Raw genomic sequence first — 16,351 nt, 5'->3', positions numbered from 1 at the left:
CCCCAGAGGACCCAACTTCAAAGTACAGGTTTTTGTTATTCTTTTTGGTTGCCTACCAGAGCTAGATAATAAGATGCTAGCTATTTATAAGTAGAGATGAACTGAAGAACTGAAAGCAAGAACAGTACCAGATTTCAGCAGCTATCATCATACTAATGAAGTATTTACCAACTGTTACATGCCTAGCAATCATAAGATGATACATCTAAGAGATAAATAAACAGATGTTTGTATGTATGTATGGATGGATGGGTGGATGGGTGGATGGGTGGGTAGATGGGTAGATGGGTGGATGGGTGGATGGATGAGTGTGTGGGTGGACAAATAATCACTAATTACCTCTGATAATTGTTGGATCATTATGCATTCTGGTACAAAGCTAGAAATACTTTCCAAGAATTACTAGCATAATAAGAAAGAAAGAAAGAAAGAAAGAAAGAAAGAAAGAAAGAAAGAAAGAAAGAAAGAAAGAAAGAAAGAAAGAAAGAAAGAAAGAAAGGAAGGAAGGAAGGAAGGAAGGAAGGAAGGAAGGAAGGAAGGAAGGAAGGAAGGAAGGAAGGAAGGAAGGATATAGGGAGGGAGGGAGGGAGGGAGAGAGAAGGGGGGGAGAGGGAGAGGGAGAGAGAAATTAATTCTTGAAAGAGGCAAGTGCTCATAAGAGGTTGGAGGATGCCAAAAAGCCTTTACCTAGACTCCTTCAAATGGCATTGGTTGTGTACTTTAGGTAGACTCTATTTGGGGTAGAATTACATTATGGGCAGTGGGAGAGGGCAACCTTGGAATAGGTATTAGCAAGATGGGATGGGAAATAGAGATGGGAAGCTTCTAGGCACAAGAGAACCAAAATATATTTTATAGACATTCTGATCTTGAGTAGACGGGGATCAGATATTTTCAGTGGGACATCTGGCACCCTTTTTCACCTGTACAGAGGCAAGACTGCCCACTCATCTACCTCTGGAAAAGTGAGAAGCTTTAGGACAACTTGAAGTGCAGGTACAGTCTGTGTATGATGGAAAAAGGAACAAGAGTTGAAACAAAGGTGTTTGGAGGTTAAAATCTAAAGGAAAGAGGATTGGGAGATATCAAGAATTCTATAAGATATGTTTCTTTCTCTGCTACCGTTGGATATTATCTGTGATATATGTAACCTCCTGTTCTGCCTCAAGCCCAAACAAAGTACAAATAGCTAGGTATGACTGTAGCAGCGGGACGGTGGGATGGTAGTGCCTTGGATATGATAGCATAAGTACTTGAGCATGGGTCAAAAGGTATAAGGACATGAAGCAGTTTCTTTTTTCCATTCTAGTTGCCACTATTAAAAGAAGGTATTAGAGGAAACAAAACATGAAGAAGAGAGTGAAGGGAAGTTCTTAGAAAAAACTGAGAGTGGAAGAAACATAGTTATAGGTTTATAAGAGATGTCTCTTTTCATTGTCAGGTGTCACTCTCTGTTTTCAGATGAGAAAATTAATTTAATGCCAAAAATATGAATGACTATTGAAGAGATGGCAGGACTCCCAGTATCACAGCTGGGAGGGCCTTGGGGATAGGAACAGTCCAGTGAACATAGTAGTCTGTATTATGCAAAATACAAGACCTGCAAATACAAGGCAGAAGTGGGATTGTAAATGAGAGTAGGGGTTCATTGTCTTTGGTGTCACTGTGAACGTTTGTCTGGCTGGGGAAAATCTGAGAAGGAATCACTTAAGGTTCTTTTTAGGTTGTTTGTGTATGGTATTAATAGGAATATCTGTCACAACTTCAAAATGTAGGGTAATGTCACCCTTCTAGGTAGGAGATTTCCAGTAAAAGTGGCCCTCCCAATAATTTTTGCAGTAGCTACTTCCTTAACCTCTTTTCAGGTGAAGAAATTACCTAGTTATCGGTTGTAAGATGTTCCCAGTGCAGTGACATGGGACAACAATGGGCAATATGGAGAAAGTGATGACAAAAAGAAACAAGTTGGTTGGAAGGAATGTGAAGGTTCTGGTTTGTTTAATTAAGTCTCGCATTTACAAACATTTTTGGTTTAAATGATAATGGATTTCTGCTGGAAATAAGCTGAGATCATGCTTGTATCACATCTTTTCCCAAAGATGCAGTTTCCTGGATGACATTCAACTTCTGCATATCCTGAAGTTAAATTGGCTAGAGGTACCAAATGTTAACAACTCAATGTATATCAACTTAATAACACTTAGTGGCCAAGTGTCAGGGCTGCTAGCAAAGAAGATCTCAAAGGGAATTGAACAACTGAAGAGAAAGGTGACAGTTTGAGGCACTCCCCACCATCAGGATGGTAAAAGAAATTCACTAGGGCCCCTGATATGGCCTATGGGGCCTCAATGCCTGGATGGCTCCAAAAGAGATACACAGCTTAACCTGACTGTGACCCAGAACTCCCCAAACATAAGAATTCCTCTTGGGTCCCTGTCTTATTTTTCCAGAACTTTCTATTCATCTCTCCTATTCGCCAGCAAGCTCTGTGAGATCAATGATTGTATGTCTTCTCTTTTCTACTGTGTCACACAATCAAAACCAAACCTTAAGAGTAGTAAATGTACAGAACTCAGAACCTTTAACCACGTGGGTCTGCTTCCTCTATCTGTACATCATGGAGAACTCCTGGAGTCTGCAAGACTACAAATAGGATGCCTGTTTCCAGGGAAATGAGACATATAGAGGAGTGTGCTCAGCTAGTTTTTTTTTTTTTTCTTTTCTTTTAAATGTGGCATTGGCAGCCAGCTTTCATGTGCCAGATTCCTTTGTATATAAACATTAGTTCCCTTAGGGGCATTAGGGGCTTGCATACTGAAGCAATGTTCTCATCTCCTTGGAATCAAATTTCACAATTACATGGCATAAATTGTCACAGGTTCAAAGAGAATCCACCTTCTCAAAGGGGTTATGCTATGCAATGTCTTTAAATTGCTGGGTTTGAAAAACTGGCAACTTGTTTCTCTCTTCGGAGAGCTGTGGGTTCATTATTCACTGATTTGCATGTGTAATGCTAAGGAGGGCAGGGGGATGTTTCATGGGCAGGATCAAGAATCTCTCTTTTGTATACCATCACTCAAAATGATACTTATTTGTGTGTTTCACATTTCATTTGGTTTCTTCAGATCAAAGAGAGTCAAAGGAAGGATCAATTGAGGATTGGAAACATGAGCAAGTGTATTTGTTCCAGTAGTTCCCTGACCTCTTCTGGTGACAGTCTATTGCCAAGGAGGGGAAAAAAAAATCAGGCTTGAGACCCACTCTGGCATTGTTCTATGGATGACATTTAAACAGTTAATGTTATTCAGTAGGTATTTCTTCAGAAATAGGTAACCTTGTGTGTGATGTTAAAGAAACAAGAAGCTCTGGTCCCAGTTGGACTAGATGTAGTCACCTGCATGTGGAACCTAAGTTGCATATGTTAGTAGATAGTCAGACCCACAGAAATTCCCAACCAATCAGTTTCTTTAAGCAGAAGCTCTGAGTTGAAAGAAAGAACCTGTCAAAAAAACAGAGATAGAATGCAATTGGGGAAGTCATCCAGTACCAACACCTTGCTTTCACACACTGGAGTACATACATGTATATGCACCTGCTTACATATGTGTTCTTGTGTGCACACACACACACACATACACACACATGTGTGCACACACTGTGCTACAAACAAATAATAATAATAATAATAATCAAAGTCATCTGTTCATGTGCAAATCCTCATGAGTAATATCTGTTTCACACCTTTTTGTTCATTCTACACTGATGTGGAGGTTTATAAGATGTTTTGTAATTTTCATTGCTTGTTTCTGATTTTCTAAACACAGTGAACTAAACTCCAGGTGCAGTATGTTCAAGGAAATTCTCTACCTTTCTCCACTGAGCAATCAGACTACCTAACCCCTGTCATGCCTTTTCCCTAGAACTTGAAATTCTTTGTCCTGCTACTTTCATTCAGAATAAATTTCTCTTCTCTGAAGACTTGGGCTGACTGACCTCTGAAGGACAGAAGCCCTAAAGGTACTAAGGAAGACAAATTTCAAGAACAGATGCCTTAACAATAATGAGTCTTAATTATTAAGAATTTAAAATCTCATGGGCCACATTACCAATTATAATTCATAATGTGCAATAAGCTAATTTGTAAGCCTGAACAAGTGGATTAGTAGATTTTTAGTTTCTCTCTGTAGAAGAGAAATCAATGTAATATTGTTTTGACTATTACATGAGGTAAACTGAAAATAATTCTCAGGCATATAATCTGAAATATATATTCTCAGGCATATATTCATTAAGGAACAGATCTGGAGGAGAGGGCAATCTGGTTGTGACATCATTAACAACACTGACCATCAGTTCAATCTGGCCAATCTGGCTGACAATGGAGATGTTCCCATTCTGCCTACACTGTTCAACGTGAATTCCTTCTGATGCTGTCTGTGCACTCAGTGGAAAAGGGCCACATTTCTCAAACAGAGGAAGACTTTCTCAAAATCATTAAGGGCCATGGGAATTGTGCCATGACTAAACCTCCAAACAAGCTCTTAAGGAATACATGTGTAAGATACCTGGTATATTATATACTATTAGTAAGGAACAGTATTGATAACTCATGTTTTAGTGATTCATATTCTGTTATTTTGAAATGGCATATAACTCAGGAATTATGGAGAAACACATGGGTTTGTTGTTGAGAAGGAATTTCTATTCTTATCAAATTAAAAGTATCTAAAAATAAAAAAGCTAGGATGGGCTTCAGAAATGTATTTTTCTATGTATTCACTAAACATTTTTCTTTAAGAAGATTTTATTTCCTGTCTCATATTACAAAATGCCATTGTTGTTTTTTATTAAATAGACTGTGGCTTTCTGGTTGATCTTTGAGTTTAACCATGGGTCTAGTCAATAAGATTCTGTTATATAAATATTCAATAAACTTCAGTCTCATAAGCCTTTTATTAGAGGGTATTATCATTTTATTGTAGACAAGAAAATAGGCAACCTAGATTCCATCTCATGAAAGGATGTGCCCCAGTTGCCAGCAGGTATCCTAGGTGAAAACCACCCAAGGACATATACACCCTGCTGGGTGGCCTCATATATAATGACTAACCAAGGCAGAAGTCCAAGGGCATTTTTGGTCCCATTATAGAACAACTCTATGTGAGATATAACTTTATTAATCCTGAATCCCTGTTCAGCTTCTTCATCTACCTAATCTTTCTCTCACCTCTCCTCTCTCTTCCATGCTCTCAGATCCCAAATATTTCACAAACAATTGGCTGCTAAATATTCTGTTGGGCAATGCTTGAGTCTCTAGACTCAAGTAAGTAGAGTTAAATAAAAAAGGTTGCTTTTAGAGATAGTAAATGCCTTTGAAACTAAGGGAAATAAAAGGAAGCAAAATGACATTTTCTTTTTTCTTTTTTTTTTATTTTCTATATTCTTTGTTTACATTCCAAATGATTTCCCCTTTCACAGTTCCCCCCTCCCCATATGTCCCATAAGCCTTCTTCTCTCCACCCATTCTCCAATCACCTCCCTCCTTTTTCTCTGTCCTGGTACTCCCCTACAATGCTAGATCAAGCCTCTCCAGGAAAATGACATTTTCAAACATAGAACATTGAAAGGTAGAGTCAATGAGAGTAGAGAAGAGAACTAGTGAGTTAGCATAGGTTACCAGTTTATCTTGGATGTAAAAAGATAAAGGCATTATGATATCAATTAAAATTGCTTTATTTGGTAAAGTTCTCTGTTGGCTGTCTACTGATTATTTACAATGTCAAATAGCAATTTTCTTTCAGTTTGGAAAAAAACAAACTTCAGCCTGGTAACAATATTTTAATTTTTGTTCTACTCTTATTGTTCTTGTTATTTTGGTGCTCAGTGTAAGAAAGACATTAATTCAAAACAATGACCTCTTATGATGTCTGTTGAACCCCAGGCACACATATTGAACACATAGTATGTGGGATCTAAGAAAATGTATGAACTTTTATATTCAAGAAACTACTTAGGAAGACTATACACACGCAAGCATTTAGACTCCTCCGTGTATGCAATTGAAGTCATCAAATAACTAAATAAGAATATAAGATTTAAATGACAAAATTTGATCCAAATTTTGGATCAAATGGCAAAAATAAGAGAAATGTACACAGAAAGTTAACACTTGATCAGACAAATTTGGGGAAACAAGATGAGCTTCTGGGGACTGTGAAGACTGTATGGAAATGGATATATACTTTCACATGTAATTATTTTCTTCTTTTTTAAAAATTTTATTCTTTAATCTTTTTTTACAGTCCAGACTTTATCCCTATCACAGTTCACCCTTCAACTGTTCCAGATCCCACACCTCCTCCCCCAACCCTGTCTCCAAGAGGATATCCACACCCCCTCTCTCACCAGAACTCCCCACACCCTGGGGGGCCCCAAGTCTCTCCAGTGTTGGGTACATCTTCTCTGACTGAGTCCTCTGCTGTATATGTGTTGGGGGCCTCACATCAGCTGGTGTATGCTACCTGCTTGGTAGCACAGTGTCTGAGAGATCTTAGGTATCCAGGTTAGTTGAGACAGCTTGTCTTCCTATAGGGTTGTCCTCCCCCTAAACTTCTTCCAGCTTTTCCCTAATTCAACCACAGGGGTCACCTGCTACTGTCCATGGTTGGGTGTAAATATCTGCATCTTACTCTTTCAGTTGCTTGTTGAGCCTTTCACAGGGCAGACATGATAGACCCCTGTTTGTAAGCACACTGTAGCATCAGTAATAGTCTCAGGCCATGGAGCCTCCCCCTGAGCTGGAACACAATTTGTGCCTGTCACTGGCACTCCTTTTCCTCAGGTTCTTCTCCATTTTTGTTCCTGCAGTTCTTTCAGACAGGAACAATTCTATGTCAGAGTTTTTGACTGTGTGATGGCAACCCAATCCCTCCACTTGATATCCTGTCTTTCTACTAGAAGTAGACTGTAAGTTCCCTCTCCCTACTGTAGGTCATTTCATCTAAGGTCCCTCGCTTTGAGTCCTGAGAGCCTTTCACCTCCCAGGTCTCTGGTACCTTCTAGAGGGTCCCCCTACCTCCTACCTCCTACCTCCTGAGGTTGCCTGTTCCATTCTTTCTTCTGGCCCTCAGGGTTTCAGTCTTGTCTCCCCACCCACCCACCCACCCACCCTCTACCAACACCTGATCACTCTCACATGTAACTTTAAAAAAAAAATGCTATATGGGAGAGAATTGCTAAACCAGACCTCTTCCTTCATGATAAATGAACTGATTCCTTTCCTGCTACTAATCCCATGAGTCTTTGCAGTTCTTCTGGAAACTGAAAACCCAGAGTCTAAAAATCACTGTAACTTCAGCAGGATGGAAAATCCATGCTGGTTTAAATGCAGCTGACCCGGCATCTTAAGGTCATCGTGATGTATTAGTGTAGAGCATGTTCGGTACACTAAGGAGATCTGGAAGGTTGGAGATAAGAAGACTTGGCACAGACAAGGTCCACACTGTTACTGCACTGCACAACTGCTTCCCAGACAACATCCCACCTGAAGAGCTTAGGTCAGACCAAATCCTGGGTCCTGAATCCATACTTCAGGAAAGAAGGTTATATAGACATTTGTACAATGGCCCCACAAATGAGCTGATGAGACAGAAAACTCCTCTGCATGATGCCATGAGCATTTATTCATCCATTCAATATGCATCTGACTTCATTCATTCGTTAATTCATTCACTCACTGACAAATGCCAGGAGTGTCATTAGTCCGGCCTGTGGAAGTCACTAAATTCTACTGGGATATACAAAACAGAAAACACCACTGAAATAATTCACATTTAGACAGAAGCTATATCAAAAATAGGGTGAAAGAGGGAAGGAATTCCATTACTCAGGCCAAGGGGAAGCACTTTAGATGGGAAGAGATAAGAACTGGAAACTATGGATCCAGAAAAAATTGACCATAGAGAAGGGTATCAGGTGTGTGCTGGAGAATTAATTTTAGGCAATAAGAAACAACATGCCAGGGAAATCAAAGAATGCAGATAGCATGGCTCGGGTGAAGAACTGGAGAAGGTCACATGATGACAGCAGACTGTGGACTTTTCTTTTTACTTTTTAAATTAATTTTTCACACAGTATATTTATTTTTATCACGTTTTTCTTCTCCCCAATCTTCTTACATCCTCCATGTCTCCCTATCTATTAGGTTTCACATTCAATCAGTATCTCTCTCATTCTCTCCAAATAGTGCAAAAAAAGAGGAAATTAAAACAAACAAAAATACCAAGATAAAACACCCTCCCCAAAATAACCCAACCAACAAATGAGCATGGAATATATTCTGTATACACTGGGACATGGGCCCTGCCCTAAAGTGTTGTTGAAATGTCCAGAGACCCTGCACTAGAGAAAACTGATTTTTGCTTTCCAAGCAGGTATCAGCAGCAAATAACTTTTTCATTAGGGGTGTGAATTTGTGCCCCTTTCCCCTTCTCAGTGTTGGGATTTCTGTCTGGCTTTAACCTGGGCAGATCTTGTGAATGCTGACCTAGTCTCTGTGATTTTCTATGCTCTTCTTCTTCTTCTTCTTCTTCTTCTTCTTCTTCTTCTTCTTCTTCTTCTTCTTCTTCTTCTTTTTCTTCTTCTTCTTCTTCTTCTTCTTCTTCTTCTTCTTCTTCCTCATCCTCCTCTTCTTCTTTTCTTCTTCCTCTTCCTATTCCTCTCTTCCTCTTCCTCTTCTTCTTTTCTTCTTCTTCTCTCCTCCTCCTCTTCCTCCTTCTTCTTCTTTATCAAGTTTTCTTATCTACTTTCAATAGAATTATTGGGAAAATGTCTATAGCATTATAAAATAGGACAAGGCTCTTTTCAGTGGGAGTCCTATAATTCTGGTAAAAAGTAGTCTGGAAAGTGGAATGATAGAGAATATGTCTTTTGCAAAACCGAACAAAGGAGCTGGGTGCTCTCCCCTGGCTAATGCTGATAATTATCTGTGAAGACCTCTTCTGTTCCAAAGATGGTTTTCTGCAGGCTTCAAAGGAACTCATTCCAGAGCGGACATAAGGGGTAGACAAGAGGTTTTCAACACCTGAAGCTGTCTGGCTTAAAATAAAGGATTGTGAAATTCAGTTTGGATGCACATCTTTGTAGAGGACCCCATTCAACATTTAAAAGTTAGAATGGCTTAAAATCACAGACACAGCCATCAGAAAATATTTATAAACAAGCCCACAGTTTAATTTTTTCTTTTTTCTCCATCTGTAATTTAACTTTGGTAACAATTAAATGGAATTAAGTATCAGAAGTGAAAAGACCCTTAGCAGCTACTTCATGCTTCCTTTTACATCAGAGGGAGGATGCCTACCCAGAGATATAAAGGACATGGACAAGGTCAAATAACAGATGAGAATCAAAACACAGATTGAATTTTTTTCTCAATCTTATAATAGAAGCTAGATTTGGCAGTATAGCTTTGTACATTTTTTGTTTAAAAATATGACAAATGCTTATGTTAGAATATCTCTTCATAGTTAGCCATAAATGTATGAGCATTTCCATTTTCATAAAGCCTAAACTGGGGAAGACCCTTGAGGACATGGACACAGAAAATTTTCCTGAACAGAGCACCAATAGCTTATACTCTAAGATCAAGAATCAACAAATGGGACCTCATAAAATTACAGTTTCTATAAGGCAAAGGACACTGTCAAAAAGACAAAACTGCAACCAACAAGTTGGGAAAAAAATCTTCACCAACCCTACATCTGACAGAGGGCTAGTATCTAATATATACAAAGAAATCAAGAAGTTAGACTCCAAGTGCCAAATAACCCTATTAAAAAATTGAGTACAGAGCTAAACAAAGAATTTTCACCTGAAGAATTTCGAATGGCTGAGAAGCACCTTAAGAAATGTTCAACATCATTAGTCATTAAGGAAATGCAAATCAAAACAAACCTGAGATTTCACCTCACACCAGTCTGAATGGCTAAGATTAAAAATTCAGGAGACCGCAGGTGCTGGTGAGGATGTGGAGAAAGAGGAACACTCTCGGACTGCTGGTAGGATTGCAAGCTGGTACAACCACTCTGCAAATCAGTCTGGCGGTTCCTCAGAAAACTGGGCATAACACTGCCAGAGGACCCTGTTATATCACTCCTGAGCATATACCCAGAGGATTCCCGGGCATGCAATAAGGACACATGCTCCACTATGTTCATAGCAGCCTTATTTATAATAGCCAGAAGCTGGAAAGAACCCATATGTTCCTCAATGGAGGAATGGATACAGAAAATGTGGTGTATTTACACAATGGAATACTACTAAGCTATTGAAAACAATGAATTCATGAAATTCTTAGGCAAATGGTTGGAACTGTAATATACCTACGTGAGGTAACCCAATCACAAAAGAACACAATTCAAATGCAATCACTGATAAGTGGATATTAACCCAGAAGCTCTGAATACCCAAGACACAATTCATATATCAAATGATTCCCAAGAAAAAGGAAGGAGAGGGCCCTGGTCCTGGAAAGGCTTGATGCAGCAATGTAGGGGATTACCAGAACAGAAAAGTGGGAGGGGCTTAATTGGGGAATGGGTGGAGGGAAGAGGGCTTATAGGACTTATTGGAAGGGGGGAACCGGGAAGGGAGAAATCATTTGGAATGTAAATAAAGAATATAGAAAATAAAAAAAGAATAATATTAAATCATTTCTTCTAGTGACCACAATAGCAGTAGCGCTTTAATAATATGCCGCCTAGTGGAGACATGAACCAAAGCATATTTCTCCTTCATGGATCACTCTGGAAGAGAAATACCTTCCGCAGGCTCACATTTTAATCAATATCATTATCTCCCTGAGTGCTACATGATTAAAAATAACACTGAAATTGTCCTACTTCCAGAACCCAGCAGGGAGGATGACACTGCTCAAAAGGAAGTTGGTTCACAAGAATGAAGGTATTTTTGGTAATGCTGGAAACTTACCTGTAATCTATGTAAAGAGAAAGCAAAACAGAAGCAGGTTAACTCTTCTGCTACTTCCCATGATAGGAATACCCAAGGGTTGGAGGGCAGTGGGTGCGAAGTTGAACAGTTTACTACCTAACTTGGAAAAGAAAAAGAAAAATGGAAAGGGGACAATTAAGGGAAAAGGAAGAGAGGGAAGGAAAAAGGAGGGGAGGAGAGGGGAAAGAATGACAGGAAAGTTCCAGAACAGGAAAAACCTAAGCATGAAGAAGCACCAAAAGCATGATCAGATCTTGAATTGAAATTGGAATATAGTGTGTTTAAGGGCAGAAGACTTTGGCCCCTGTCTTTGTTTTGGGTAGAGAGGCTTGAGCATTGACACACAAACAAGAAACACCTTGGCAGAATCCTTCAGGAGACCCACAAACAGTGGCTTGTTCAGTGGCAAGTTCAGAGGCTTTCCCTGAAGCAGTGGAGGCAGATGAACTCACCTGCCAAGCAGCCAGTGTTTTGCTATTCCAAGAGAAAAGATGTGCCCTTGTATCTGCGGCTTTCTGTGAGTGAGAGTAACTCCCACAGAAGAACACAACTTCCAAGGTACAAGGACCTCAGCCCTGAGGGTTCATGTGGATGGTTCAAGAAGGCACCCACCACAGTCTCATCTCCCCTTCTTTTTAGAAGGTAAGCAAGACATACTCTCATCGTCTTCCAAGTCTGGATAAGTCATTATGCAACACTCAATGTTTTACATGTGCTCATGTCAATCATATCTTAGAAGCCTTCATGATAACACAGAAACTCAATTTGTTCTTCCCTAATATCTTTTACATATTTACACATCATTTTGAGTCTTGACCTCAAGGTAGCTCATTTCCTGTAAAGGGAGGATGGTAATAGCATCTTTTTAATGTGAAATATTGCAGAGATTTAGTGAGTTAGTGACCATACACTAATACATTGTGTTGGCCATTCAGAAAGATAGTTCATGTTGTGTACATGTGTTCCTGCACACAGACATAGAAATTCACAATATTCTTGTCTAACTGATGTTTTTAGAAACTTCTAGACACATTTTGGAGATCTAAGAAGTTAAGTTTATTTCTATAATAATGCTGTGTTATCAATTACCTTTTCACTCTTCTGTCTTCTTAGTGGAAAAATGGAGTTCGCTAAGACTGCATGGCATATGTAACATATTTTGAGTTTTTCTTTCTGAATTAATATATGATGAAGTTATTAGTACCATTTAAAAATAAATACCATTTAAAAATAAAACATTCTAACTTGTCGTTCTAACTGCCAATGTGATTACTATTGATTCAGGTCTTGGGGGCCTAGATAATGTCACAATTGCATAAGACCCCAAAACAAAAATATTTGGGCACTGACTAGGGTGAACTCACCTCCTGACTTCTAATTCTCTCTTCCTTCCTCTCCATACCACCAAGACCATGACTATCCCTCCCTGACTCTTAGAAGGATGCTCTTAGCTTTGAACATTAAGATCAAGTGAGGATTTAATCCTGGTGATGAGGATGAAAGAACAAATGCAAAAACAAAAAATACTCCATAAACTTTCCTAAGTTCATAATTGGGGCGTATTCCTGAATTCAAAGACATATTAACAAAAGAAGAACTAGCAGGCTTAATGATTTCTCTCTGCAAATCAACTCTAAGAATCCAATGCCTTGGAGCTCCATCTTAAAGAGTATTTCAACAAAATGCCATAAATCTCAGGCCAACAATAAGGTCAAGGAAAGAGTAGCACCAGGCTTTGCAAGAGATTAGAAAACTGAGAAAGCAAACAAAAAAAAATAACAACAACAATAAAATGCAATAAATCTGTTCCAAAAGTTCCACTGGCCCTACTGGCACCTTTTGCTAAACTGATAAGTAAAATAATTTTTCATGGTTCTGTCCTTAGATTGGAAAGTGGAGGAAATGGTTCAAAGACCTTTGGTCCCCATGAAATTGTGTCCTGTTAGCAAACAGAGTGTCTGTCTTCAGCTCAATAATTCTCATTTTAAGGTAACACATTCACATTTCCTGTAGGAACCAAGGAAGGAGATAGAGAATATACAATATGCTCTGTCCCTCAGTCAAATGGATGATTCTGGAATATTAAGAAATGCACAAAAAATCTGTTCACTGAGGTAATAACTTAATCTATGAATAAATAAATACAAAAAACAAACAAATAAAACAGAATAGCCAGGTGGCATCAGATGGATAGTGTTCAGCTGCTTAGGAGCTGATTGTTCCAGGGCACAGGCATTGGCAGAACAATGTGGACTCTGTTGTTCAACATGTTATCAAGTGAGGCTGTAATGATTAATACAGAGCTGAATCCTCTTGTCAGTTTGACAGCCCAACAGAGCAGCAGCAGTACAGTGTTAAGTTTACAGTACTTGAAGAAGAGCCACTTTTACAAAGCCTATAAAGACCTTCTGCTTTCTTCTTTCTGGGCCCTACCTCTGAGTTTCAAGATGGAGGAAAGGAAATGGTAATAGAGATGTAGCCTGACTGCAGAAAATACTTCAGAAGAAAGTGCAAGTGAAACTGTTAAGAAAAAAAATAAAATAAAGTGACACATAGCTGGTTTGTGCCTGTACAACATCTCCCTGTTCTCCAGATCTCAAGGTCACATGGGACTTGTAGATCCTAAGAGTGTTCTGCATAATTCTTATGTGACCCTTCCTACCCTTGCAGGTTGTAAGCCAATACCAGCTCAAGAGGACAAATGGAGCAGAGATGAGGGAAGTGTAGTGTGGAAGTCCTGTGTGTACTTATGGTACTGACAACACCAAGACCATCTACAGGGTGACAGATCAACTTCACTTGGGGTGATTCAAGTCTTATATGGTTTTGGGGACTAAAGGTCAGAATATCCACAATCTTTGGCATTGGCTAAAGGCTTAAGATACTGAGATGCCACATAAGCATGAAGAGGTATGCCAAGGATCTCAGCTAGCTGAGTGGAATTTTATTGAAAGAAAGAAAGTTAAACTTGTGATCTCAATCAAGGCTACCTGACATTCCAAAGGTAGTCATTTGTGGGGGTTCAAGCTCCCCAGAAAATGTCTGAGAAGAGGTCATGCCAGTAAAGGGAGTCTGCCATTTTGTGCCTAGCCCAGAAAGCCATCCAAACAATGGTAGAATTTGATCTTACTTAGCAGGGCAACACTTTTCCCCGAAAGAAGATTTTTCCCAGTCTTCAGGAACCCTGAAGACCTGTGTGGTTATGAGTGCTTGTAACAAAGGAGGATATTGTCTGAGGGTTCCTAGTGCCATAATAAATCATGGTGACCAAAAGCAACTCAACAAAAGAAAGGTTTATGTCTGCTTGCAACTGTCAGGTCATTCGCTATCACTGACAGAAGTCCTAGCAGAAACTCAAGATAGAATGGGGAACTGAAGCAGAGACCATGGAGGAAAGATGGCTTGTTTGTGATGGTTACTGGTTTGTTTATGATGCCTTGCTCAGCCTGCTTTCCATACAACTCAGGACAACATGGCCCTCCCATATCAGTTACTGATTAAGAAAACAGTCAACAGACTTGTCTACAACCAATCTTATGGGAGCATTTTTTTTCCTTCTTAAATGACATTAGCTTGTGTCAGGTTGACAAAAATTAACCAGGACAAATGTATTTCTCCATCTTTCTGTTAGAATGACTCACCTCCTCTAGGAAGTTTCATTTAATGGCCAATATGTGGGGGTTATTACTCAAATAAGAGTCACCCAAACATATCATAAGCATTAGCTTGCAGAATTCTGGAGAGGGAGTTAGGGAGTAAGAAGTTGTGTTGATCACATGATGGCACTTTTGTGCGGATATCTTAAGATAGGGTTCAACAAAGGTTTTTCAGTAAAAAAGAACAAAAAAAGAAAAAAGAAAAGTTCAAAGAGGAAAGGAGCAAGGAGCAGGTGGAGGAAAAAAGCAGCTTGTGAGAGGGGTTGGTCTGTCTGAGGTCTGAAAAGACTGAGAGGGGAAGAGCGGATTCCAGGAGGTGATTGGAGACAGCAAATACAAACCTTTAAAGAAGACTCTGAAGCATACCAAAATCATGGAGGACAAGGAAACAGCACAGATGGACAAAGCCCACACAGAAGGCACTGTGTGTCACTGAAGATCAAACACTCAGAAGCTCTGAAAAATAAGAGGAAAGAAGAATGAGATTTCTCACCTGCAGATTTAACATCTCAGAGATACTTTGTCCCAGAGAGAAAGCCTGCTGTGAATTCCTTCCATACAGGATTTTGCTTTCTGGCCTTGGTTTCACCACATAGGGCTTTCTGCTTCACCTGTGCCTTTATTGCTGTCTTGGATACTTTTTAAAGTTTGTTACTTTTGTAACTGGGTTACTTACTGTTACTGTGATAAAATACCAGACCACAGTTAAGGGAAGGGAGGAAGGGAGGGAGGGAAAGAAGGAGGGAGGGAGGGAGGAAGGGAAAGAGGGAAGGACAGAGGGAGGGAGGGAAGGAACGAAAGAAAGAAGGAAGGAATGAAAGAAGGAAAGAAGGAAGGAAAGAAAAAAGGAAGGAAGGAAAAAAGGAAGGAAGGAAGGAAGGAAGGAAGGAAGGAAGGAAGGAAGGAAGGAAGGAAGGAAGGAAGAATGGATGGATTTATTTTGGCTCACAGTTCAAGGGTCTATCCATCACAGCAGGGAAATCAAGGTGCTGGAAACTTGCACCTGCTATCATAACATCTGTATAAAGGGAGAAGAGAGCAATGAACTGCATCCTCTATTTTTTCAAGTTGAAGACTACAAATTTTTATTTGTGAGAAAATATGTGGCTGCTTGTTTGTATGCACACTGTGTATGAAGGTGCCCTTGAAGGTGGCAGATCCCCTGTACTGTCTGTGCGCAGCCTGTGTGGGTGCAAAAACCTGAACCCAGGTCCTCTGCAGAAGCAGCAAGGACTCTCAACCCACAAGTCAGCTCTTCTTTATTTTTTTTTATTTTGAATAATGAAATTTAATGTGACTGATATATAAAAACATAAATTTACATAATAATGAGATGTATTTCTACACATGTATATATTATGTGTCATTTAAAAGAGTAAACATGTATCTCCTCAGCATTTATTATTTATCATAAAACACTCAACATGTTACCCTACAGTTTATAAAAAGGTTGTATTTATTCTTTGTAAACATCTTACAAGTATATACTATACTATGATCATATTCACTTCCTATCCTCCACCTTCCTATAGATTCTCTGGACACCCTCCTCTCTAACTCCATGCCACATCCATATTCCACTGCACCCAAGTAATGCTACTACCATTTTCTTCTTGATGGAGTTCATAACTCAAGCCCAACGAATAGAGCTACCCACATTTAGGGTGGGTCTTCCCGCCTCAATTAAT

This window comes from Apodemus sylvaticus, chromosome 10 (assembly GCF_947179515.1).
Source record: "Apodemus sylvaticus chromosome 10, mApoSyl1.1, whole genome shotgun sequence".
In the NCBI taxonomy this organism is placed as follows: Eukaryota; Metazoa; Chordata; class Mammalia; order Rodentia; family Muridae; genus Apodemus; species Apodemus sylvaticus.
The sequence above is the reverse complement of the archived record's forward strand: the minus strand, read 5'-3'. Positions refer to the sequence as shown.